This window comes from Ovis aries, chromosome 8 (assembly GCF_016772045.2).
Source record: "Ovis aries strain OAR_USU_Benz2616 breed Rambouillet chromosome 8, ARS-UI_Ramb_v3.0, whole genome shotgun sequence".
Lineage (NCBI taxonomy): Eukaryota > Metazoa > Chordata > Mammalia > Artiodactyla > Bovidae > Ovis > Ovis aries.
In genome coordinates, this window is record NC_056061.1 from 13524278 (window position 1) to 13535136 (window position 10859).

General features: G+C 45.7%; 1 pseudogene; it reads left to right on the forward strand.

Annotated features, from left to right (window-relative positions):
• Positions 1–5917: 5917 nt before the first annotated feature.
• On the forward strand, positions 5918–6910 carry LOC121820238 (endogenous retrovirus group PABLB member 1 Env polyprotein-like; annotated as a pseudogene).
• The last annotated feature ends 3949 nt before the right edge of the window (positions 6911–10859 follow it).

A 10859-nucleotide genomic window follows, 5' to 3' on the forward strand; every position in this document is an offset into this window, starting at 1 on the left:
TGGTGCGCTGTGTTCTCAGTCATGTCCGACTCTTTGTGACCCCATGGACTGTATCCCACCAGGTTCCTTTGTCTATGGAATTCTCCAGGCAAGAATACTGGAGTGGGTTCCTCCTCCCGGGGATCTTCCTGAGTCAGGGATCAAACCCTGACTCTGTTAGTCATTGCTAGGTGGATTCTTTATTACTGTGCTACCTAGGAGAAGACAGTCCAGTGGTAACAATATATATATATATTTTTTTTAATAGATAAAAACCAAACAATAAAATATTTTAGGTAGTATTGAAATCTATGATGGGAGTATGGAAAAGTAAGAGCAGTATTATCCAGAGCCCATGCTTTAAAGGCCTTCACTTTTAAAGTAAAGGCTCTTTAGCCATATCTCTGGTGATGCTAGTGGTAAGGAATCTACCTGTCAATGGAGGAGACACAAGAGATGCAGTTTCAATCCCTGGCTGCAGTTGTGAACATTCCTAGGACGATTTCTGGAAGCAAGGAGGCTGTACTGGGCTGTCCATCAGAGCATGAGATCTTTTTTGGTGCAGGATGAAGTAGAATGGGGAGGAAGCTGGGCATGTGGCAAGAGATTCCATTTAAATTCTGCTTTGTCCTGTAAATGTTAGGGATGGGTCTGAATAAAGGGATAGAAGAGACTGGTTGCACGGTTTGGAACCTACTTGTAGTCAGGTAGGTCAGTTAGGTTACTTTTGAACATAGACTAGACACACTTGCAGAGGCCCTATCTCATATCATACCAAACACATTTAAAGACTACACATTAAATATTAATTTTTTCTACAAAATTTTTAGAGGTTTTTAGGGACTTCCCTGTTGGTCTAGTGGTTAAGAATCTGCCTTGCAATGCAGAGGATATGGGTTCAATCCCAGGTCAGGGTGAAGAAAGAATTCATAAGGCCTGACTCCATCTTAGGCTTGTTCATGCTGATCATGCTCGGCCACCTTTCCAATGGACTCTGAACTCTGTGTTTAGTGCCTGTGAAGACAGCAACAGAAGGATAAGACCCCTTCAGACAGGGGAACCTTGAAGATCATATCTAGGTTACTCATCGCCTAAGAGAAAACATACACTAATCACCTCTTCCTCCAGACAGGCCGTAAATTTTTCTGTGTCTATTGGAGTGTAACCTCAGGTTTATTGATTATTGGCTAATTGTTTGACTGTTTGAGCACATGAGAAAATAGCATGTGAATGATGGGGTTATTGGGATTGTGTTTTCCTTGGTTTATTATTATTCCTTGTTATTCCTTGGTTTAAGTCTCAAGGAATTTGGAGTGGTGGGTTCAGACACACACACATGGGGTATAAAAGATTTTCACAAATGCTGGTCGGGGTCCTTGGCTAAGAGGAGACTCTGCCTTGGGCCCGCCAGTGTAATAAACTGCACTCCACTCTCTGCATTGTCCTTTGAGTGAGTTTGTTTCCCAGGAACACGTGGCTACAACATTTGGTGCATGGGCCAGGAAACTCCTCACTCTGAGGAGACAGGTCTCCTTTGAGGCCACCCTGAGGCTTTGTGGCTTGAATCTCCTAGAGAGGGGAAGGCACCTTGCCCCTCTGGAAGAATTCAGCCTTTCAACGCCCGGTTTCTTCGCTTTGGCAGGTAGTGAACGGCAGCAAGGGAACTGAGCGCTCAGGTGGGGAGGAACCCACCTGGCAGGGTGGAAGAGGGGGCCTGATCACCCCCCTGGGAGGGACTAGAAGGGGCACGGACCCACAGGGGCCTGGAATAGGCAGGCGGAGATTGCTTGGTACACAGGTCGAGGAGCGTGCTATGATTTAGGAAGGAAATTTGTGAACGTCATTTAGGAGGTGCGTCCACGCCGTCTCAGGGAAAATTATTACCACGCGATCACCAGGGGATTTTAGGATAGGAAACTGGTCCTTGTATGCTCGTATTCTGCCCTCCCCCAGGAGGTGTCCCGTCTGCTGTGAAATTCTTGACCCCCTCGGGATTGTTAGGCTAGAAGGAAGGGGATACATAAGTGAGTATGAATTGGCTTTCCCGGAGATGGCCTGGGACATGGGATATTTAACCCATCTGTGTTTTCATCCGCACCTGATCAAGCCCACCAAGGCAGAACGGACTTTAAGGGAGAAACAGTCTTGGACCACGTGGTTTCTGGTTCGGCTGTGCTGACGGGCAGGTGAAGGCATGCCGATCCCCCTTCTCCCTCTGGGATCTGGCAGGTAAGGCTCTTCTCACCCCAATTAGGAAGGAGGCAGAATGGCAATTTAAGTGTCATTGAGTGGAAACATCGGAAGTACATAGGGTGCTGAGAACTTCGTAGACAGAATGAAAAGGAAAAGTAGAAGAAGGTCCGAGAAGGTAAGCAAGATGGGGGAAGTGAATCTAAGGCAACTGTATTGGAGCGCAGGATTAAACATTTAAAGAGGGGATTAGGAGGAGACTATGGGGTGAAGATGACGCCTCACCGCCTCCACATACTCTGTGAGGTCGAATGGCCCCCTCTGGGAGTAGGATGGCCACCAGAGAACACCATGAACTTAACAATAGAGGAAGCAGTCTATTCAGAGGAGAGCCAGGACACCTGGATCAATATCCATATATTGACTCATGGCTCGGGTGAGCTCAAGACCCTCCTACTTGGACAAGCTTCTGTATCCAGAAGGGAAAGGGAAAAATATTAATGGCACAAAAAATGACTGATGATAAAAAAGGAAATTCTACAGGATTTGGATGGGGACAACCTGACCCCTCCCCCATAATGGATAATGACGCGCCTGCCTCCCAGTGCTCCACCAGGACCGGAGGCCGCCGTACTGCCCCATCCAGGGCCAGGTGAAGTCCTGCAGCAGCTGCTGCTTCTCCGCCAGCCCTCCCTGGGGTTGTAGAGCCGCCACCTCGGGAGGCTCTGATCCAGGTGACAGAAGCCTCTGGCCAACACTTCCAGGATCCGCTCCCACCGAACCGCCCAAGCTGTATGTGCCTCTCCCAGTGAGTACTGACAAGAAGGGGAGGGAGACGTTGGAATTAAGCAGAAACTGCGCTCCGCCAGATAGCCGGAGGGAATGAAAGAGAACAGACAAGAGATTTGCAGTGCTAACTGCTGCTTTGGGAAAGTCTATCTCAGGCCCTCCTGAAAACCTCCTCTGCCCCAGGGACAGGACAGTCCTTCAACCAGTCCCAACGGAGGCCCCGGGCCCTGTGACGGCCAAACCAGTATGCCCGGTGCCAAGCTTTTGGCCACTGGAAGAATGAATGCCCTAAGGTAAGGAAGGAAGAGGAAGCTCCCGCAGTTGTGGGGCTTGCTGGCTTGGAAATTAAATAGGGCTGCCTGAGCTCAGAGATATCAGGTCCCCAAGAACCCATGGTAACTTTAGAAGTGGGGGACCAAAACATTGACTTAATGGTGGATACAGGAGCAGAACTGTCGGTAGTAACAAAACCTGTGGCACCACTGTCCAAAAAGACTACCGCTGTAACTGGGGTATCGGGAGAAGACATGATTAAATCGTTTCGCCAGCCCAGAAAATGTCAGATGGGGGGTCACCAAGTGATTCATGAATGCCTCTACATTCCTGAGTGCCCAGTACCCCTGTTGCGAAGAGACTTGCTCTCCAAACTAGGAGCACAAGTGACTTTCTCCCCTGAGGAGAGGCCCACCTTCCAGATGGGCACTATGACTTATTTGCTCTCTCTCGAGACCCCCCCCCCCAAGATGAGTGGAGGTTGCATGAGCCTCCGAAGGCAGAAGCAGGTGGGCCGGAAGAGCATGAGAGAGAGCTAACTCAATTATTCCCTGAGGTCTGGGCGGAAGACAACCACCATCTCCCCCTAGGATGGCTAAACATCAAGCTCCAGCGATAATAGAACTCAAACCAAGCACCATCCAGGTTAGAAAGGTCCAGGACCCGCTACCGCTATCAGTCAAAAAGGAAGGAGGACAGGACTATAGGCCTGTACAGGATCTCAGGCTAGTCAACCAGGCTACTGTGACTTTACACCCCACTGTTCCAAACCCCTATATCTTACTTAGCCTCCTCCCGCCTAGGACTAAAGTTTATACTCGCCTAGATCTCGGAGAAGGCAATGGCACCCCACTCCGGTACTCTTGCCTGGAAAATCCCATGGATGGAGGAGCCTGGTAGGCTGCAGTCCAGGGGGTTGCTAAGAGTCGGACACGACTGAGCGACTTCACTTTCACTTTTCACTTTCATGCATTGGAGAAGGAGATGGCAACCCACTCCAGTGTTCTTGCCTGGAGAATCCCAGGGACGGGGGAGCCTGGTGGGCTGCTGTCCTTGGGGTCGCTCAGAGTCGAACACGACTGAAGCGACTTAGCAGAAGTAGCAGCAGTTCCAAACCCCTATATCTTACTTAGCCTCCTCCTGCCGAGGACTAAAGTTTATACCCGCCTAGATTTCATTGCCTTCTTCTGCGTATGCCTCGCCCCAGCGTCACAGCCCATCTTTGCCTTTGAATGGGAAGATCCAGTTGGGGGCACCAAGCAACAGCTCATCTGGACTCCCCCACAAGGGTTTAAGAACTCCCCAGCCATCTTTGGGGAAGCCGTGGCTTCTGACCTGAACTCATTCCATCCAGAAGTGTATGGATGTTGGCTCCTACAATATGGGGTTGACTTGCTGCTGGCCGCTGAGACCAAGGAAAAATGCTGGGAAGGGACAAAAGCACTGCTCCAGCTGCTGATGGAAGCAGGTTACTGGGTGTCGAAGAAGAAGGCACAGATCTGCAAGGAGGAGGTAAGGTATCTGGGGTTTGTTTTAAAGAAGGACACAAGGGTCCAGACCCTAGTTGGCACCAGCCTGATAAAACAAGGACAACGGCTGTCAGGTTAGCCAAAGCGGAAGGGCCATCAAGACTGAAAAGGGATGGTGGGAATTGCCAAGTGGCAAATTATTGGTACCGGAGGAGCTGGCACACACTCTGGTAAGCCAAGCACACCAAGCGACCCACCTAGGCCATGCTGCCTGCTCACAGGTTAATGCTGCCTCTCGGGTATTCAGACAAAAACCTCCGGGTATTCAGCTGAAAGGCATGCTGCCCTTTGAACATCTGGGAGTGGACTTCACTGAAATGAAACCTCACCGACACTACTGTTACCTGCTGGTCATGGTATGTACGTTCTCAGGATGGGTAGAAGCTTTTCCTACCTGGACTGAAAGACCATCAGAAGTAGCCCAGTGCCTGCTTAGGGAAGTAGTTCTCAGATTTGGACTTCTTACCAGCATTGGTTCAGACAATGGCCCGGCTTTTGTAGCTGATCTAGTACAACAAGTAAGCAAAACTTTAAACATCAAATGGGAACTGCACACTGCATATAGGCCAGAGTTCTCAGATGGTGGAATGAACCAACCGGACCTTAAAGAGACTCTCCAGCTGGATCATAGAGACTGACTGCCCCTGGGTGGACTTGCTTCTGACGGCTCTGCTCAGACTCAGGATGACCCCACAGTCCCAAGGCTGTTCTCCATAAGAAATTGTGTATGGGAGGCCCCTCCCATAATAAAACAGGTGTCAACAAATTTGCCTCAGGTAAGGGGGGATAGGATTTCACAGCAGATGGAACTGAGTAAGGTAATAAATCAGGAACCAAGTTTGTACAAGAAAGGGTGCCGTTCCCCCTTGGGGAACAGATTCATGAGTTTATGCTTGGTGACCAAGTATGGGTCAAAGATTGGAAACATGATTTGCTAGCCCCTTGGTGAAAGGGCCCTTATGTTATTCTAACTACCCCTTCTGCAATTAAAGTTGCAGGTATTGTCCCTTGGGTCCATCATACGAGGGTGAAGAGAACATACCACACAGACCCAAAAAACGCTGAGTGGGCTGCACAGAGGGACCCCACTGACCTTTGAGAGACTAAGACCATCCTTAAGAAGAAGGAAAAGAAGATCCTGGACGAGCCCCTTCAGGATGAAGCGGCACAATCAACTCCTGCTGCTTGGCCTCATCAACGTGATTTTGAATTTAACTTCCGTTTCAACTCAGGACAATGTTTTCATCTCATGGGCATGTTCCTATGCAGACTTCCACAGCACTTCCTGCTGCTGGGTAGGTAGGGCTATGCCTCTATCAGTGATGGATGGAATTCCTTGGAGGGTGTCGCCGCTCTGCCAAGGAGAGTTTAAACCACTCTGCTCTTTTCAGGGATGACAAAAAGAGACTTTCCTCTCTCTTGCCAATCATAACCTCTCCTTGCTCTCTCGGTGTAAGACCTTCAGTCAATAGACTCGGGTCATGGGGTTACATTTGATATAAATGCCAGTGTAACAAAAGCCCAACCTACTTGTAAATCTACCCCGGTAGCCCCGGTAAATCTACCTTGTTTACATGCTACGTGGACAAGATCTGTGTTTCAGTGATATGAGTATATTGTTGCCTTATTCGTATCCTCTACAGGGACAACAGATATCATGATTAAAGTAGAGGCCTGGACTAATTTCACAAAACAGGCCCTCCTAGATAGAACAAAAGCCATCCAAGCCTTAAATGAAGAGCAAATCCAAATGAGAAAAGCGGTAATTCGTAATAGCATGGCTGTGGACATACTCACAGCTGCTCAAGGAGGGACCTGTGCCATAATTAAGGCTGAATTAAAGTGTATACATTCCTGACTTATCTGGCAAGGTATCACCTGCTTTAGATGACATGAAAAACCAAGTAAAAGCAATGTCAAATGAAAACCTTCCTTGCTGGACTTTGGTCCTATCTTGGGTGAAAGGTAATTGGTGGAAAACTATATTTACCACTGTTATAGTTGCCTTGATAGTTCTGCTTTGTGGACCCTGAATTTTATCATGTATTATGAACTTTGTAACCCGAAGGTTGATGTCATTCTCCCAAACTGGTAGTCGGAGACCCAGGGTGCAACATATCCCTATGAATGATGCTCATAATATGAGTTAAGAGCATCAAGAGCGGGGAATGAAGAAAGGATTCATAGGGCCTGACTCCGTCTTAGGCCTGCTCATGGTGATCATGCTCGGCCACCTTTCCAATGGACTCTGAACTCTGTGTTTAGTGTCTATGAAAACAACAACAGAAGGATAAGACCCCCTCCAGACAGGGGAACCTTGAAGATCGTATCTAGGTTACTCATCACCTAAGAGAAAACATACACTAATCACCCCTTCCTCCAGACAGGCCATACATTTTTCTGTATCAATTGGAGTGTAACCTCGGGCTTATCGATTATTGGCTAATTGTTTGATTGTTTGAGCACATGAGCACATAACATGTGAATGATGGGGTTATTGGGATTGTATTTTCCTTGGTTTATGTAAGTCTCAAGGAATTTGGAGTGGTGGGTTCAGACACACACACATGGGGTATAAAAGATTTTCACAAATGCTGGTTGGGGTCCTTGGCTGAGAGGAGACTCTGCCTTGGGCCCGCCGGTGTAATAAACTGCACTCCACTATCTGCATTGTCCTTCTGAGTGAGTTTGTTGCCCAGAATGCGTGACTACGACAAGGGAACTGAGATACCATATGCCCAGAGCAACAAAGTCTGTGTACCGCAACTAGAGAGCCTGTGCACAAAACAAAGATCTGGCATGTTGCAACGAAGACCTGACGCAGCCAGGAAAATTTTAAAAATATTTTTAGAGGTTTTTACAGTTTTGTTTATCATAGAATTTGACCATGAGAAACTCACTTAATTTGCAATTGGCTATGATTTGATTTCTTGGCAATTATTATGTATACTTGGAATTCTTGCGAAGAGGAAAAATAAACAAATTATGTGGAAACACAATGCAATTTTCTTTGATTCCTGAAATAAGATTTTTAAAAAACTGACACCATATGTTTTGCAATATTTAAACATTTATTAATTTTGAATTTGAGGTTTTCTGTTATTTTCTAATAATATGTCTGTTATTTTCTAATAATAATATTTCCAGGTTTTATATATTTTCTTAGGTCCTTGGAAAAGCTTATTGTGTTTAATAGTCTGAACTCTCATAGCATTACTTGATAGCTAAGGTCCTAGAATTAGACTGTGTTGTCCAGTACAGTAGTCACTAGACACATGTGCTTTTTAAATTAAAAGTAAAATGGAAAATTCAAGTCCTCAGATGCACTAGCCGTACTTCAGGTTTCTAGGATGATGCTGATCCAGGTCAATCACTGTCCTGGAAGTGCAGACACTGAGCTATCTTCAGACTATAAATCAAGTTATCTATTAAGGGTTGGAAATTCTCTCAACTGGCTTGTAAAGGAAAGGAGTGTGAAAGAGACAGAAAATGCTTGCAGACTGTATTGGAGGAAGGTCTCCAAACCCAGTACAAATGAAACAGAACTGAGTGCAAAGTCAAAGAAAGGCCGGAAGAAAATGCGAAGAAAAGTGGGTAGGAATGGTGATACTAACTGATTAAAAAACAAAACAAAACAGGACTTTGAGAACATGCGGCATGCAGGAAAATGAGAGCCGATTTAGTCAAAGACTAGAAACTCCAATTCAGGTGTCTGTCTGCTGCGCTGAGAGGAAGGAGCAGATCTCTCCAAGATAATGCAGAGGAAACAACAGCAGAATCTGGCAACGGATAAAGTGTGATAGAGAAAAAAAAAAAGGCTTCTGGGAGACGGAAGAGAGATGATTCTACAGAGTTAGTGCAATTGAGAAGGGTCCTGTCTGTGAGACTGGACAACCCTTGGGAGGAAATGGAGACTTGAGTGTTTATTCTTTTCAACTGAGAGGGTCGGCAGAGGGTGTCACCATCAGAAAACAGGAAGAAATGTGGGACTTGATGGGGCTGGGGGTCAGTGGGTAAATCATTGACCAAAAAAAACACGATGGTTGCAGACCTGAAGCAGATGGGCTTTCTCAAGGAAGGAAGAAGGAAAAAAAAAAAAAGTGAAACCAGTAATCCTTGTTTGGAGGGTACTCAGCTCAGCAAAAGGAAGGAAAAGCCATGCCAAAAGGAATGTGTAATAAACAGTCAGTCAAGGTAACAGTCCAGAAGAGGAGCAGTTCTAAAGGCCAGCAGGGAGATCTTAGGGTAAAGGGATGACATAGAGAACCACAGGTAGGAAAAGCTTTGAGATTAGAATGAAAATGAATAGACTTAGACCTATATCACTGAAAACCCATCTTACAGTGCTTGAATATGAGGGCAAGAAAATGTCTTAACCCAAGGGCATGATGAACCACATAGAAAATTCTAGAATTAGAGCTTTTTGTTGCAAAAAAGGATGTGCACACTGATTTATGGGGTGACAGCAGAGGGGATATGATTCTGTAAGCCAGTGTTTTAAAGGCAGAGGCATATATTTACAGTTAATAAGAAGAACTACGACCTGTAGAACACAGTCTTGTTTCCTGAGCATACCTCTTGAGCATAAGTATCTCGTAGTTTCAGTTGCATCTGATTCTTCGCAACCCCATGGATTGTAGCCGGCCAGGCTCCCAGGCTCCTCTGCCCTTGGGATTCTCCAGGCAAAAATACTGCAGTGGGTTGCCATTTCCTCCTCCAGGGGACCTTCTTGACCCACGGATCAAACCCGTGTCTCTTATGCCTGCCGCATTGTCAGGTGGCTTCTTTACTGCTAGAACCACCTGGGAAGCCCACGAACTCGTTTAAGCTCTGATGTGTCTCATGTAAAGGCGACTCTGCTCTTTCATTTGATGCATTGGTAATGAAGTAACTGAAATAAGAAGATGACTGTTTGTCTGGGGCTGTCAGCTCAATCTATTGTGGCCCTACTGCTACTTCTCTTCACATTCCTAAGGCTGCATGCAAGGCTTTGCCCCCTATTTCCCTTCCAGTTATAACCAGGTTTCACTTGCTTTTTTTTTTTTTTTTTAACCCACTATCAAATTTTGTTGAAGTGAATCTAATTGCCCTAGGAGTATGTAATGCTTTAAAAGTTCACCATTGACCAGAAAAGAATAGAAAGAAAAGAGTTTTCAAATGCGCTTTCCTGACTGTGTTCCCAAGTTAGAAAATTATTTTCTGCATCAAACCTTATGCCTTATTCCTAGTGTAGATTTTGTTTCTCTAATCTTAAAGAGGCTGTTTTATTACAGAAGGAAAGGAAGATTTTGGATTCCACTTGATAGCAGCAGACTTTGGAGTAATAATGGAGACTTACATGTAGATGAAGCTACACTTTACTAGTAGTTTCCACATAAAACCCTTTGAGAAAAGTATATTTCTTTTTTATTAAGGTGTAGCTGATTTAAAATGTTATAATTGATGCTTTTGAACTGTGGTGCTAGAGAAGGCTCTTGAGAGTCCCTTGAACTGCAAGGAGATCCAACCAGTCATTCCTAAAGGAAATCAACCTTGAATAGTCATTGGAAGGACTGATGCTGAAGTTGAAGCTCCAATACTTTGGCCACCTGATGCGAAGTACTGACTTATTAGAATAGATCCTGATGGGAAAGACTGAAGGCATGAGGAGAAGGGGAAGACAGAGGATGAGATAGTTGGGTGGCATCACCAATTCAATGGACATGAGTTTGAGCAAACTCTGGGAGATAATGAAGGACAGGGAAGCCTGGCATGTTGCAGTCCATGGGATCACAAAGAGTTGGACATGACTTAGTGACTGAACAACATAATATGTAATATTATAATTTTTATAAATTATAGTCCGCTTAAAGTTACCGTAAATAATGGCTTTATTCCCTGTCTTATTCAATATATTCTTGCACATTATTTGTTTTCTATGTTGTAGCTTGTGCTTCTTAATCTCCTGCCCTGATCTTGCTCCTCCCTCCACCCATATTTCCATGAGTTTTCCCGAGTGTTTCATTTAGCAGTAGGACTCCCTAGATATACTGAGAGAGAGAAAGGGTAGGAGAAAGCGGGGGAGGGAGGGAACGACTGAACAATTGTAAGGAATTTTTG